At 38.1% G+C, this 15,730-nt stretch overlaps 1 protein-coding gene across 18 annotated transcripts in view; it reads right to left on the bottom strand.

The window, feature by feature from the left end:
* LOC105495012 (BEN domain-containing protein 5) overlaps positions 1-15,730 on the bottom strand; it is a 1,475,945-nt gene that overhangs the window by 1,191,390 nt on the left and 268,825 nt on the right. For 2 of the 18 annotated variants that reach the window (XM_071093313.1, XM_071093308.1), the window contains exon 2: positions 3,110-3,231. The exons of the other annotated variants lie outside the window; for them this stretch is intronic. The gene's annotated coding sequence lies outside the window, so the exon portion shown is untranslated. The remainder of the gene's footprint in view (positions 1-3,109; positions 3,232-15,730) is intronic. 18 annotated transcript variants of the gene reach the window in all.

Below are 15,730 nucleotides of genomic sequence, written 5' to 3'. Positions count from 1 at the left end.
TCAAAAAACCAACTCCTGGATTCATTGGTTTTTTGGAGGGTTTTTTGTGTCTCTATCTCCTTCAGTTCTGCTCTGATCTTAGTTATGTCTTGCCTTCTACTAGCTTTTGAATGTGTTTTCTCTTGCTTCTCTAGTTCTTTTAATTGTGATGTTAGAGTGTCAATTTTAGATCTTTCCTGCTTTCTCTTGTGGGCATTTAGTGCTATAAATTTCCCTCTACACACTGCTTTAAATGTGTCCCAGAGATTCTGGTATGTTGTATCTTTGTTCTCATTGGTTTCAAAGAACATCTTTATTTCTGCCTTCATTTCGTTATGTACCAGTAGTCATTCAGGAGCAGGTTGTTCAGTTTCCATGTAGTTGAGTGGTTTTGATTGAGTTTCTTAGTCCTGAGTTCTAGTTTGATTGCACTGTAGTCTGAGAGACAGTTTCTTATAATTTCTGTTCTTGTACATTTGCTGAGGAGTGCTTTACTTCCAATTACGTGGTCAATTTTGGAATAAGTGCGATGTGGTGCTGAGAAGAATGTATATTCTGTTGATTTGGGGTGGAGAGTTCTATAGATGTCTATTAGGTCTGCTTGCTGCAGAGATGAGTTGAATTCCTGGATATCCTTGTTAACTTTCTGTCTCGTTGATCTGTCTAATGTTAACAGTGGAGTGTTGAAGTCTCCCATTATTATTTTATGGGAGTCTAAGTCTCTTTGTAAGTCTCTAAGGACTTGCTTTATGAATCTGGGTGCTCCTGTATTGGGTGTATATATATTTAGGATAGTTAGCTCTTCCTGTTGAATTGATCCCTTTACCATTATGTAATGGCCTTCTTTGTCTCTTTTGATCTTTGATGGTTTAAAGTCTGTTTTATCAGAGACTAGTATTGCAACCCCTGCTTTTTGTTGTTCTCCATTTGCTTGGTAAATCTTCCTCCATCCCTTTATTTTGAGTCTATGTATGTCTCTGCATGTGAGATGGGTCTCCTGAATACAGCAGACTGATGGGTCTTGACTCTTTATCCAGTTTGCCAGTCTGTGTCTTTTAATTGGAGCATTTAGTCCATTTACATTTAAGGTTAATATTGTTATGTGTGAACTTGATCCTGCCATTATGATATTAACTGGTTATTTTGCTCGTTAGTTGATGCAGTTTGTTCCTAACATTGATGGTCTTTACATTTTGGCATGTTTTTGCAGTGGCTGGTACCGGTTGTTCCTCTCCATGTTTAGTGCTTCCTTCAGGGTCTCTTGTAAGGCAGGTCTAGTGGTGACAAAATCTCTAAGCATTTGCTTATCTGTAAAGGATTTTATTTCTCCTTCACTTATGAAACTTAGTTTGGCTGGATATGAAATTCTGGGTTTAAAATTCTTTCCTTTTAGAATGTTGAATATTGGCCCCCACTCTCTTCTGGCTTAGAGAGTTTCTGCCGAGAGATCTGCTGTTAGTCTGATGGGCTTCCCTTTGTGGGTAACCCGACCTTTCTCTCTGGCTGCCCTTAAGATTTTTTCCTTCATTTCAACTTTGGTGAATCTGGCAATTATGTGTCTTGGAGTTGCTCTTCTTGAGGGGTATCTTTGTGGCGTTCTCTGTATTTCCTGGATTTGAATGTTGGCCTGCCCTACTAGGTTGGGGAAGTTCTCCTGGATGATATCCTGAAGAGTGTTTTCCAACTTGGTTCCATTTTCTCCCCCACTTTCAGGCACCCCAATCAGACGTAGATTTGGTCTTTTTACATAATCCCATACTTCTTGCAGGTTTTGTTCATTTCTTTTTCTTCTTTTTTCTTTTGGTTTCTCTTCTCGCTTCATTTCATTCATTTGCTCCTCAATCGCTGATACTCTTTCTTCCAGTTGATCGAGTCGGTTACTGAAGCTTGTGCATTTGTCACGTATTTCTCGTGTCATGGTTTCCATCTCTTTCATTTCGTTTATGACCTTCTGTGCATTAATTACTTTAGCCATCAATTCTTCCACTTTTTCTTCAAGATTTTTAGTTTCTTTGCGCTGGGTACGTAATTCCTCCTTTAGCTCTGAGAAGTTTGATGGACTGAAGCCTTCTTCTCTCATCTTGTCAAAGTCATTCTCCATCCAGCTTTGATCCGTTGCTGGCGATGAGCTGCGCTCCTTTGCCGGGGGAGACGCGCTCTTATTTTTTGAATTTCCAGCTTTTCTGCCCTGCTTTTTCCCCATCTTTGTGGTTTTATCTGCCGCTGGTCTTTGATGATGATGGTGACGTACTGATGGGGTTTTGGTGTAGGTGTCCTTCCTGTTTGATAGTTTTCCTTCTAACAGTCAGGACCCTCAGCTGTAGGTCTGTTGGAGATTGCTTGAGGTCCACTCCAGACCCTGTTTGCCTGGGTATCAGCAGCAGAGGCTGCAGAAGATAGAATATTGCTGAACAGCGAGTGTACCTGTCTGATTCTTGCTTTAGAAACTTCCTCTCAGGGGTGTACTCCACCCTGTGAGGTGTGGGGTGTCAGACTGCCCCTAGTGGGGGATGTCTCCCAGTTATGCTACTCAGGGGTCAGGGACCCACTTGAGCAGGCAGTCTGTCCCTTCTCAGATCTCAACCTCCGTGTTGGGAGATCCACTGCACTCTTCAAAGCTGTCAGACAGAGTCGTTTGCGTCTGCAGAGGTTTCTGCTGCTTTCGTTTACTGTGCCCTGTCCCCAGAGGTGGAGTCTACAGAGACAGGCAGGTTTCCTTGAGCTGCTGTGAGCTCCACCCAGTTCGAGCTTCCCAGCGGCTTTGTTTACCTACTTAAGCCTCAGCAATGGCGGGAGCCCCTCCCCCAGCCTCGCTGCTGCCTTGCCGCGATATCGCAGACTGCTGTGCTAGCAATGAGGGAGGCTCCCTGGGCGTGGGACCCTCTCGGCTAGGTGTGGGATATAATCTCCTGGTGTGCCTGTTTGCTTATAGCGCAGTATTGGGGCGGGAGTTACCCGATTTTCCAGGTGTTGTGTGTCTTAATTCCCCTGGCTAGGAAAAGGGATTCCCTTTCCCCTTGCGCTTCCCAGGTGAGGGGATGCCTAGCCCTGCTTCAGCTCTCGCTGGTCGGGCTGCAGCAGCTGACCAGCACCGATAGTCTGGCACTCCCTAGTGAGATGAACCCAGTACCTCGTTGAAAATGCAGAAATCACTGGTCTTCTGTGTCGCTCGCGCTGGGAGTTGGAGATTGGAGCTGTTCCTATTCCGCCATCTTGCCAGCCATTTCATTTTAATACGTGGAAACTGAAATACTGAGAGATTAAATAATTTACTTAAAGTCATAAAGCTAAGGAAGTAATTCACAGAAACTGAATATGAATCCAGGTACTCCTGCATGAGTGCCTGATATTTTAAAATAGATTTTAGGGTGAAAGAGCAGTTTTGTAACATGGATATATTGCATAGGGGTGAAGTCTGGATTTTCAGTGTAGCCATCACCTAAATAGTGTAAATTGTACTGATTAAGTAATTTATTTCCTCTCACCCCCTCCAAAGCATCCACTCTTACAATTCTCCAATGTCTATTATCCTATACATTGGAGAATGTCCATGTATACACATTATTTAGCTCCTACTTATAAATGAAAACAAGAGGTGTTTGACTTTCTATTTCTGAGTTATTTCACTTAAGATAATGGCCTCCAGTTCCATCTATGCTGCTACAAAATACATGGCTGTACTGTTTGTTATAGTTGAGTAGTATTTACATATATATATATACACACACACATACACACACACATATAAACACACATACACACACAAATACTTACACATCACATTTTCTTTGTACAATCACTCATTGATGGACTCTTGGATTGATTCCATTATCTTTGCTATTGTAAATAGTGCTGCAATAAACATACAACTACAGGTTCATTTTTTATTAAATTATTTCTTTTCATTTGGGTAGATACTTAGGAATCGGGTTGCTGGATTCAGTGGTAGCTCTATTTTTAGTTCTTTGAGAAATCTCCATACTGTTTTCCATAGAGATTACACTAACTTACTTTTTCACTAACAGTGTATAACCATTCTCTTTTCTATGTGTCCTCACTAGCATCTATTATTTTTTGAATTTTTATTTAATTTTTTAAAATGTTTTCAATTATAGTTCTGGGATACATGTGCAGAACGTGCAGGTTTGTTACATACACATGCCATGGTGGTTTGCTGCACCTATCAACCCGTCATCCACATTAGGTATTTCTCCTAAGGCTATCCCTCCCCTTGCCCGACAACCCCCAACAGTCTCTGGTGTATGATGTTCCCCTCCCTGTGTCCATGTGTTTTCATTGTTCAACTCCCACTTATGAGTAAGAACATGTGGTGTTTGGTTTTCTGTTCTTCTGTTAGTTTGCTGAGAATGAAGGTTTCCAACTTCATCCATGTTCCTTCAAAGGACATGAACTCATCCTTTTTTATGCATAGTATTCCATGATGTATATGTGCCATATTTTCTTTATCCAGTCTATCATTGATGGGCATTTCAGTTGGTTCCAAGTCTTGGCTATTGTGAACAGTGCCGCAATAAACATATGTGGCTTTATAGTAGAATGTGTCTTTATAGTAGACATGTGTCTTTATAGTAGAATGATTTATAATCCTTTAGGTATATACCCAGTAATGGGATAGCTGGGTCAAATGGTATTCTGATTCCAGATCCTTGAGGAATCGCCACACAGTCTTCCACAATGGTTGAACTAATTTACACTCCCACCAACAGTGTAAAGCATTCCTATTTCTCCACATCCTCTCCAGCATCCATTGTTTCCTTTTAATGATCACTGTTCTAACTGGCATGACATGGTATCTCACTGTGGTTTTGATTTGCATTTCTCTAATGACCAGTGATGATGAGCTTTTTTTCATATGCTTGTTGGCTGCATAAATGTCTTCTTCTGAGAAGTATCTGTTCATATTCTTCACCCACTTTTTGATGAGGTCATTTGTTTTTTCTCATAAATTTGTTTAAGTTCCTTGTAGATTCTGGATATTAGCCCTTTGTCAGGTGGATAGATTGCAAACATTTTCTCCCATTTTGTAGGTTGCCCTTTTACTCTGATGATAGTTTCTTTTGCTGTACAGAAGCTCTTTAGCTTAACTAGATCCCATTTGTCAATTTTGGCTTTTGTTGCCATTGCTTTTGGTGTTTTAGTCATGAAGTCTTTTCCCATGCCTATATCTTGAATGGTATTGCCTAGGTTTTTTTCTAGGGTTTTTATGGTTTTAGGTCTTAGGTTTAAGCCTTTAATCCATCTTGAGTTAATTTTTGTATAAGATGTAAGGAAGGGGTCCAGTTTCAGTTTTCTGCATATGGCTAGCAGTTTTACCAACATCATTTATTAAATAGGGAATCCTTTCCCCATTGCTTGTTTGTGTCAGGTTTGTCAAAGATCAGATGGTTGTAGATGTGTGGCATTATTTCTGAGGCCTCTGTTCTGTTCCATGGGTCTATATATCTGTTTTGGTACCACTACCATGCTGTTTTGGTTACTGTAGCCTTGTAGTACAGTTTGAAGTCAGGTAGCGTGATGCCTCCAGCTTTGTTCTTTTTCCTTTGGACTGTGTTGGCTATGCAATCCACTTTTCGGTTCCATATGAAATTTAAAGTAGTTTTTTCTAATTATGTGAAGAAAGTCAATAGTAGCTTGCTGGGAATAATGAAGCAAAAATTCTCAATAAAATACTGGAAAACCAAATCCACAAGCACATCAAAAAGCTTATCCATCACAATCAAGTCAGCTTCATCCCTGGGATGCAAGGCTGGTTTAACATACACAAATCAATAAATGTAATTCATCACATAAACAGAACCAATGACAAAAACCACATGATTATCTTAACAGATGCAGAAAAGGCATTCAAAAAATTCAACAGTGCTTCATGCTTAAAAACTCAGTAAACTAGGTGTTGATGGAATGTATCTCAAAATAATAAGAGCTATTTATGACAAACCCACAGCTAATATCATACTGAATGGGCAAAAACTGGAAGCATTCCCTTTGAAAACCAGCACAAGACAAGGATGCCCTCTATTCAACATAGTATTAGAAGTATTGACCAGGGCAATCAGGCAAGAGAAGGAAATAAAGGGTATTCAAATAGGAAGAGAGGAAGTCAAATTGTCTCTTTTTGCAGATGACATGATTGTATATTTAGAAAACCCCATCGTCTCAGTCCCAAATCTCCTTAGGCTGATAAGCAACTTCAGCAAAATCTCAGGATACAAAATTAATGTGCAAAAAAATCACAAGCATTCCTATACACAAATAATAGAGAGCCAAATCATGAGTGAATTCCTATTCACAACTGCACCACTGCTCAAGGAAATAAGAGAGGACACATACGTATGGAAAAACATTCCATGTTCATGGATAGGAAGAATCAATATTGTGAAAATGGCCACATTTCTGCAAGTAATTTGTAGATTCAATGCTATCCCCATCAAGCTACCATTGACTTTTAATAGTAGCCATTCTGACTTTTGTGAGATGGTATCTCATCGTGGCTTAGCATTTTATTCAGAGTAAATATCAAAGTTTTAATATATTCTATATGAGCTACCCCTCTTCATGTGTCTGACCTCATCTCCTATTATTATCACTTTACTTGGCTTCCTTCAAGTAATTGTTCAAATTTCACTTCCTCAATAAGGCCAACTTTAACACCATGTTAAATAATGCCAAATACCCTTTTCCTACATCCTGATTCCTCTCACCTGCCCTAGTTTTCCCACTATATCCAAGTATATTATTAAAATTACTTATTTACTATGACTATTGTTTATTTCTATCCACTCTAGTAAGAATGTACGTTCTTTGAGGAAAAGAATATTTCTTGTTTTGTTTATTGTTATATCCGCAGCAACTGTAGTAGTGTCTGGCCTAACTAGATATTCAATAAATCTCTGTTGAGCAAATGTATACATAAAAGCTAACTACAAAAGTTGTTAAGTAAAATAAGTTACAGAATCATTAAGGTAATATATTAAAGCTCTATTTCAGGCCAGACTTTGTGCAGGGAACCAGAATACAAACGCGAATATATCGGTCCTTGCTTTCATGAAGCTTATGATCAAGCTGGAGCAACAGTCACAAAAGTAGATAACTTCAATCAAAAACATCAGGTGCTGTTGGGATGGATGAAGAAATGATGGAAGGATGCCCAGAGGAAACCATAAGATGCTATGTAAAAGTGGGTGATATGGTTCAGATGTTTGTCCCCTTCAAATCTCATGTTGAAATGTGATTCCCAATGTTAGAGGTGGGGAGAGGTGGGAGGTGATGGGTCATAAGGGAGGATCTCTCATGAATGGATTAGCATTATTCCCTTGGCGAGAATTCAGTTCTCACACAGTTAGTTTGCACGAGCTCTTATTGCTTAAAAGAGTGTATCATCTCACCACTTCTCTCTCTTTGGCTCCTGCTCTTACCATATGATGTCCTGGCTTCCCCTTTACCTTCTGCCATGATTGCTGCAGAAACCCTCACCAGAAGCAGATGCTGATACCATGCTTCCTGTATAGCCTACAGAACTATGAGCCAAGATAAAACTCTTTTCTTCATAAATTGCCCAATCTCATGTATTTATTTACAGCAATGTAAGAACAGACTAATACAATAAATTATATCTACACTAAAAGAAACATAAACTGGTCAAAATGAAAAGCCATAAGAATCTCCAATAATGGATCTTTAATTGTGAAAATTACTTTTTCTGTTCCTCCATTGACAGTTATTTTGGGATTTCAGTAAACTTAAACTGCATATGTAAAAATTCTTTTCATTATATGTTGGCTTATTTTCTATTAAACTTACATTATAAGTTGATTTTCCAGAACAATGAGGGTATCTGCCTTTCCTCTTTTGCCTGTATATTCTTCCTTATTCCAAGAATATAAAGAAGATCCTGTAAAAAAACATTTCCCTCTACAAAAAATTTGCAAGCTTTCTATTTTCAGAAAGAAAAACTATATAAAATAATATATTTTTCTTTCCCTATTCTAAAAGTGTCTGTTTGATGCATTTCTTTCTCCAGATGTCTTACACAGGAGAATCTGATCTGAAAACTATCTTAAATTATCTAGGAGTGAGACAAAGAACAACATGTAACTAAAAATGTTAATTGAAATGCCCATTAGAATAGGTACATTTGGTCAGGTGGTCCTTGCAAGTGGCCCTCTGCAGCCTCTTTCAGTTATGTGATTCTATAAAAGAAGGAAACCCAAATTCTACAAGTAATCATACAAGTGGCTATCACTGGAATAGGAAATAAAGATGAGGAGCCTGTGGAAATAAAGGAGAAAAATAAGAATCTTACTATGCTAGAAAATTAGCAAAGGTCATATGACTTTCCCGTCCTATTCAGTCTATTCATTTCCAAAATCTCATCTTCTAAAACAAAAGTAACCACAATAATTGGACTTGCTGGGTAGAGAAGATTCTCTTAGAAAACAGTGTTCACCTATGTGAGAGAAATCACTTCTTCTTAAAAATCATTTAGAGCCCTGGATAAGGCAATTTACCAAATAGTGCCTGTCTCCCCAAAGGAGTTAATCTCTCTTTCCATGGTAAATCTGCCTCTTCCTGATAACATGTTTGTGATCGTGGCTCACCATAAAAGCTGTGCATTTGCTTCATCAAAAGACTAGGAAGATAAAAAATAAATTTAGTCACCTTGCATCACTGTATTGCAGTCTGTATGTTTAAATAATAACAAGCAATGCAGAACTGTCATTAGTCCTTCCTCCATAAAAGACTGAAAGTAAGATAAAACTTGAAAAAGCCATTTATATGATTTGATTGTGTCCCCACCCAAATCTCATCTTGAATTGCAGTCCCCATAATCCCCATGTGCCATGGGAGGGATCTGGTGGGAGGTAATTTAACCATAGAGATGGTTACCCTCATGCTATTCTTGTGATGTGAGTTCTCTCAAGAGAGAGAGAACTCTCTTGAGAGAGTTTTATAAGGGCCTTTCCCCCTTTTGCTCAGCATTTCTCCTTGCTGCTTCCATGTGAAGAAGGATGTGTTTGCTTCCCCTTCCACCATGACTGTAAGTTTCCCGAGGCCTCTCCAACCATGGTAAACTGTGAGTCAATTAAATCTCTTTTCTTTATGAATTACCCAGTCTTGGGTACGTCTTTATTAGCAGCATAAGAATGGACTAATACAGCCTTGTTATTTCATAAATATCCTCAAAAATACACATTCTCTGAGACTAAAACTGAAAGGAAAACTGATCCCAGCAATAAGTATCTCCAAATAACAGTATTATAGATTGAGCATCCCAAATATAAAAATGAAAAATCCAAAATGCTCACAAATCCAAAACTCTTCTGAGAACCAACATCATACTCAAAGAAAATGCTCATTAGAGCATTTTGGTTTTCAGATTTTCAGATTTGGGATGCTCAACAGTAAGTATAATGCAAATGTTTCAAAATCTTTTTAAAAATCTAAAATCTGAAACACTTTAGGTCCCAAACATTTGATATAAAAGATCTTCAATCCATACTACATTTTGGCTATTAGAAGAAGTTTTAAAAAGTCCTGTGTCCTTGGTTCAATCTCCAAATGTTCACTGAGCACTTGCTACGTAGCAGCTATTCTGCTCTTTACTAGAGACTCCAATTTCTTTGTACAGAACAGTGATTAAAAGCATATACTTTGGAATAAAACTGCCTGGGTTCACATCACATCTCCATCCCTTTTTAGCTGTGTAGTCTTGAATTAAACACTTCATCTCAGTGTTTCTAATTGCAAATTCATAGAGTTGTTGTAAGGATCAAATGAGGTGATACGTGCAGAGGTGTGAGAACAGTTGCTGGTTGCATGGAAGTGAATAGGCATAAAAGAAGCTATCAATCAATTGAGGGAAGCTAATACATTAGTCAAGATATTTAAAAAGTATTATAGGGACATAAAATTAAAAGACTAACATACCTGGGGTTGCATGACTTGCAAAGAGTTAACAGAAGTGACAAGTTACACTTGAAGGATCAGTAGTTTTCCATATGTCAAATGGAAGAAGGCAGAAAGATCATCATGTGACAGAACACAGAGTAATAATGACAGGTGAAGCCAGCTGGACTTCCTGGGTCAAGTGGGGACTTGGAGAACTTTTCTGTCTTACAAGAGGATTGTAAAATGCACCAATCAGCATTCTATAGTGAGGACTGTAAAACGCAACAATCAGCACTCTGTAGCTAGCAAGGGGATTGTAAAATGCACCAATCAGTGCTCTGTAAAACGCACCAATCAGCAAGATTCTAAAAGAAGCCAATCGCAGGGAGGATTGAAAAAAGAGCACTCTGATAGGACAAAAATGGAACATGGGTGGGGACAAATAAGGGAATAAAAGCTGGCCACCCCAGCCAGCAGTGGCAACCCACTTAGGTCCCCTTCCACATTATGGAAGCTTTGTTTTTTTGCTCTTCACAATAAATCTTGCTGCTGCTCACTCTTTGGGTCCGTGCCACCTTTAAAAGCTGTAACACTCACCGCAAAGGTAGAAGGCCTCATTCTTGAAGTCAGCAAAACCACAAACCCACCAGCAAGAACCAACTGCAGACACAATAAGACAGGATGGCCAGGCCAGGAAATTGCTGGTAAGGCCAAAGTCCAATAATGCAAGGGATATCGGAACAACTTGCTGGAGAGGTAGATCAGGGTAAGAAAATAAGGAGCCATTGGAGGCTTTTAAGTGAAAGAGTGGCATTTTGAATTTTATTGCTAAAAGATTTCTCTAGTGGCAGTATAAATATAAAATGAGAGACCTGTAAAAAGCTTGAAATACGAGCCAGTAATAATACTTAGGACTATATTGCAACAGGCCAAGCAATAATTGATGAAGACTCACATGAAGCAATGAAAGGAAGGAGTGGATTACAAAGATAGAATCTACAGGTGTTTGTTAAGGGATGAACTCTTCTTCCCACTTGATAATTTTATATAAATACTTAACTGGCTTTCATAGAAAAGGCGGCACAAACCAGTAATATTTATGAAAAACAGTAATACTGAAATTTCCCCTCATCAAAGAATAATGAGATTATCTGAGATATGAGTTAATGATCAACATAGAACTTGAAGAGGAAGTTGGACAATTATTTGGCAGGTTTGGATTAGATAAGCAAAGGTTCCAACCAGAGGTGAATTTATTAAAAGAAGCAAATGAAATTTAAGCTTTAAGTTTCCTCAGTTACAAGGGCCCTTGTAAGGGTTGAGGACTGCCGAGAGCTATGAGCAGGAAGGGAAAGCAAGCCTGTACTTCTTCAAAGCACTTCTAGTAAATAGCCTAAAGAGACTTCAGCAGAAAGGAACCTGAATCCCCAAGGTACCAGTAATGTATTGTTATCTCCTTTCTTTTTCTGAAGATATAATTTTATATTCATAATTTGTACAATTTTTCATATAGAGGACTCTCTGAAATTATATCAACTTCAGGCCACATAAAACCTGGAACTGCCCTTGCTTCCAGCCTTCAGGCTTCTTTAGCATTAACAAATGGAGAGAACTTAGTCTAACTCTTGGAGTTGAATATTTTTATCTTGATGTACAGGAACTAATTCTCCAATTAAACAAATAAGGTGATTTCTTTAAACCCTATTAAGAGCTATTAACCAGCAATTAAACATTAAATACATGATTAATAATTAATGCTTTATATTTCATCATACAGTGATGACTAACAATAGGGATTTGAAGGCTGAGTGACATTTTCAAAATCATTCTTCTTCAAAGATTAACAATGCTTTCTGATACATGTTTTTAAGTGGATGTACTATTGATTTTACATTGATTGAATGGCAGTCAAAAGATCTGATTTAGCTCTACGTCTATCATTGATTACTTTTGTGACCTCGGGCCTATGACAGAATAACTTTCTATTCTAACTCTGAAAAGATTCTCACATTAACTTCTCTCCCTTTCCAGTGAATCTTCTTTCACTCAGTCTGTAGTAACTGAGAAAGAAAAAAATTTTATTTGGGGAATGTGAGCCCCTGTAAATTATCAGGCCCAGAGAGGTACTGAAATGTGGCAGTAGTCACATCTCACTCCCCAACTTGAGGTAAGTAATCATTTCGAAGCTGCCTGTTACATGAACTCTGTACTGACTGGTCACCACCAACAGTTTATAAATTAACCTACTAATGCCGTATGCTGGGCACATAACTCTTATCCTTTTTTTCAACAATGTGCTGCCAATCCCTAATAAATGGTATTTCCAGAAATCAATGATAATATCTGAAAAACAACTTTTCTAATTACTACCATTCCTAATTCGTCCTTTCTTTACAATCTTGAGCCTCTCCTTTGTTTTCCCAGAGCATTCAACAGTGTTACCCAGGCCATAGTCCTTAACCTTGGCTCAAATAAGCTCTCAATATAAATTTTGCCTCAGTTTATTTATTTAAGTCAGAAAAACAAACTCCTGAATGGCCTTCATGCCTCTTGCCTCTAACCCCAGCAAGCCATTGAGCCTATAATCCCTTTTTTGCTACCTAGAGAACAAAATGCAAAATCAGCCTGCCACATAAAGCCTCTACAATTTGATCTCTAGATATCTGTATAACTTTATCTACCATTCGATCTCCTATTTCATTATACAGTTTTATTTACTCTTTCCACAAACATGAATATACAATCTTGGCACATTTCCTCAAGCTATTCCACAGTTTGGAGCCCTCTCACAAGCTATGTCTGGTCATCAAAGCCTTCAGGGCCTTACTCAAATTGCCAGTTTTTCCAAGATTATTTTCCAGAAGAATTAATCTTTCCCCATCATCTTCTCTTATCGCTTTCTTTTTTATTTATCATATCCATCACATGACAAAGTGATTGAAGACACTAGCGATGAGTCAGAAAGTCATAGTTTCAAAGCTGTGCTCTAACACTCACCAAACCATGTAACTTTGGGCAAGTTACTTAACCTCCACGAAACTCAGCTTTCATTTACTGAATGAATTATGTGCATATGATATCTTCTATATGCGTAGAAACCAGAAGAAATTCAGTGAAGAGGAAGCAGAATAAGCCATCAGGATTCCAGGCCTAAGCTTCTTATTCAATCATGCTTACCAGAGAAGTCCAATAGTTTATATCAGTCAGTAGAGTAAGGGTAGAATAAGAATGAGTAGGGGTAAAAGGTCTCTTACTTGCTTACCCAACCAGTAATAAGGCATTATTCAGTTTTCCACTTTTCTTTGAGATTTTGGTACTCTCAGAAAGTAGCCCAAGAAAAGGGGTATTGGATGATATACTTCAAGAACAAAATCCCACTCTGGACCCCAAACAGTATAGGGCGCTCTCCTTTGTTCTTATATCTCATGGAAATGTTCAAGAAGCACTTTCTGAAAGTAGTAAAACATATATGAAACCTCTTAATGCTGTTGTTTGGAAAGTAAATTAATCAAACCCTATATTTCATAAAATATTTGCTCCACAAGTATTTATTGACTACAAACTGTAGGTCAACATATAATTATTGTTGTGGCTGTAACAGTGAACATGACAGACACAGTCCCCTTCCTTAGGTTTTATGCTTCTCATAGAGAAGATTAACATTAACTGAACCACTTCAAGTGTGATGAGTGTTATAAAGGAGATACATGTCTCTGGTATCATAGAGGCAAACAATGGAGAACTTAATCCAGTTTATGGATAAAAGTAGGCCATTCTTATTAACTGCTGTCAAGGACTGTATGTTTGTATCCCCTCAAAATTCATATGTTGAAACTCTAACCCCCAATTTGTCTGTACTTGGAGACAGGACCCATAAGGAGGTATTTAAGGTTAAATGAGGTTATAAGGGTGGGGCTCTGATCTAATAGGATTAGTGTTCTTATAAGAAGAGACACCAGAAAGAGCTAGCTTTTTCCTCTCTCTCTCTTTCTCTCTCTCTCTGTCCCCCAAGGAAAAATCATGTGAGGACATGGCAAGAAGGAGGTCAGGAAGGTAACTGTCATAAGAAACTGAGCACTGCCAGAACTTTGATCTTGGACTCTGCAGCCTCCAGAAATGTGACAAAATAAATTTCTGTTGTATAAGCATGCAGTCCATGGTATTTTGTTATGGCAGCCCAAGTGGATGGAAAGAAGAAGTGAAGAAATGAGGAAAGGAGAAAAAAGGGAAGAAAAGGGAAGGGATGGGTGGAGGGAGGGAAGGGAAGAAGAGGAAGGAAGAAAAAGAGAATAAAATCACTTGTTTTTATTATTTTCCTACTAAAATGACGTTTTCCTCTCCTGTCAGAATATAATGGACTTCATCGTGTGAAACTCCTGCATATGTGAGGCTCTAGGAAAATGCTTACCTTACAAGAAAGACGAATCTATGTTAATACATGTATCTCTCTGAATTACTCTTTCCTATTCCCATAACATTTGGTGAAGCACTTTAAGCTTAGCAAGTGCTATTAAGTGCTTGCTGAGTTCACGTCAAAACTTTTCTGGCTACAAATTGTTTCAAATCTATAAAATGAATATGTATCTGCAAACTAATTGTGAAATAATGCTGTGTTTGAGCCTACCAGAAATCTCCATGGCTTACAACAGTATTTATTCTCAGACTCATAGGTTTGCAGGTTGTGGTCTGGCTGATCTATGCTGGGCTGTGCAGCTCTGTTTTAGGCTGTAGGTAGGCTGTGGTTGGCTCTAGGATGAGGCTGAAATGAGGTATATTTAACATGTCTCTCATATACCTGTTCTTAAGGCAAATCACCAGCATGCTAAAGCCAAATTACTCAAAAAGCACATTTAAGGCCTCTGTTGAAGTCATATCCATTAACTTTTTTTTTATTTTTGTTTTTGTTTTTGTTTTTTTGAGACAGGGTCTTGCTCTGTCTCCCAGGCTGGAGTGCAGTGGCACGATCTCAGTTCACTGCAACCTCCACCTCCTGGGCTCAAGCAGGCATTCAACTAACCAAAGAAAATCATGTGACAAAGCCCAAAAATCAAAGGAGTAAGAATATATATCCTTACTATAGTGAGAAACTGAAAAGAATAAATATTTGCTGAATAATAAGCCACATATTTTATAGAGGTTCAGATATGATGATCTCTAAGTAAAAAAGGAAACTAAATAAATACTGGATGCTGGTAACAAAAAGGTGATTTGGAGTTTCAGATCATAAGTGGCTTATAGTCTAAAGGCTAGTGGGGGTTGCGGGAGAGACGAATAAGAGAAACACTATAAATATAGGGAAGCAAGTATAATAACAATAATGGTAGAATGATTAATTCTGTGTGGAGGACATTTGAGTTTAAAGGGTAGTAGAAGTTTATCAGATCAAGGTGGTTGGGATTCAGAGAAGACAGAATTCTAGGCAAAGGCAAAAATGTGTGCAAAATCACAGATATGTTAACTAGAATGGCATAATTTAAAAGTGGCATTTTTTAGGTGTGGTTTAAGCATAAAATGTATAAAAATGGCAAAGGAGATGCAAGAGTCAAATCTTAACATTAAAGTCGTGTCTAAAAATTTGGTCTGCAGTGCCATTAAAGAATATTAAATAGGGAAATAATGTGTTAAAATGTTTAGAATTATGGCTCAATAGAGTGGAAGAATGACTGACTGGCAGGATGAGTTTAAGGAATGGCAGAGAGTTCAAGCATAAGACAATAGAGACCTGAACCAAAGCAGTGGCAGTGTGAATGATGAGAAGGAAATATTAACAAATTTATGAAATATTATTGCATATATTTTTTAATGACTGCAAAGGTCAGGACTTTCTGAGTTGTAAGTGACT

The sequence above is a fragment of the Macaca nemestrina genome, chromosome 1 (genome assembly GCF_043159975.1).
Source record: "Macaca nemestrina isolate mMacNem1 chromosome 1, mMacNem.hap1, whole genome shotgun sequence".
NCBI lineage: Eukaryota > Metazoa > Chordata > Mammalia > Primates > Cercopithecidae > Macaca > Macaca nemestrina.
This window is presented reverse-complemented; position numbering and strand designations above follow the sequence as displayed.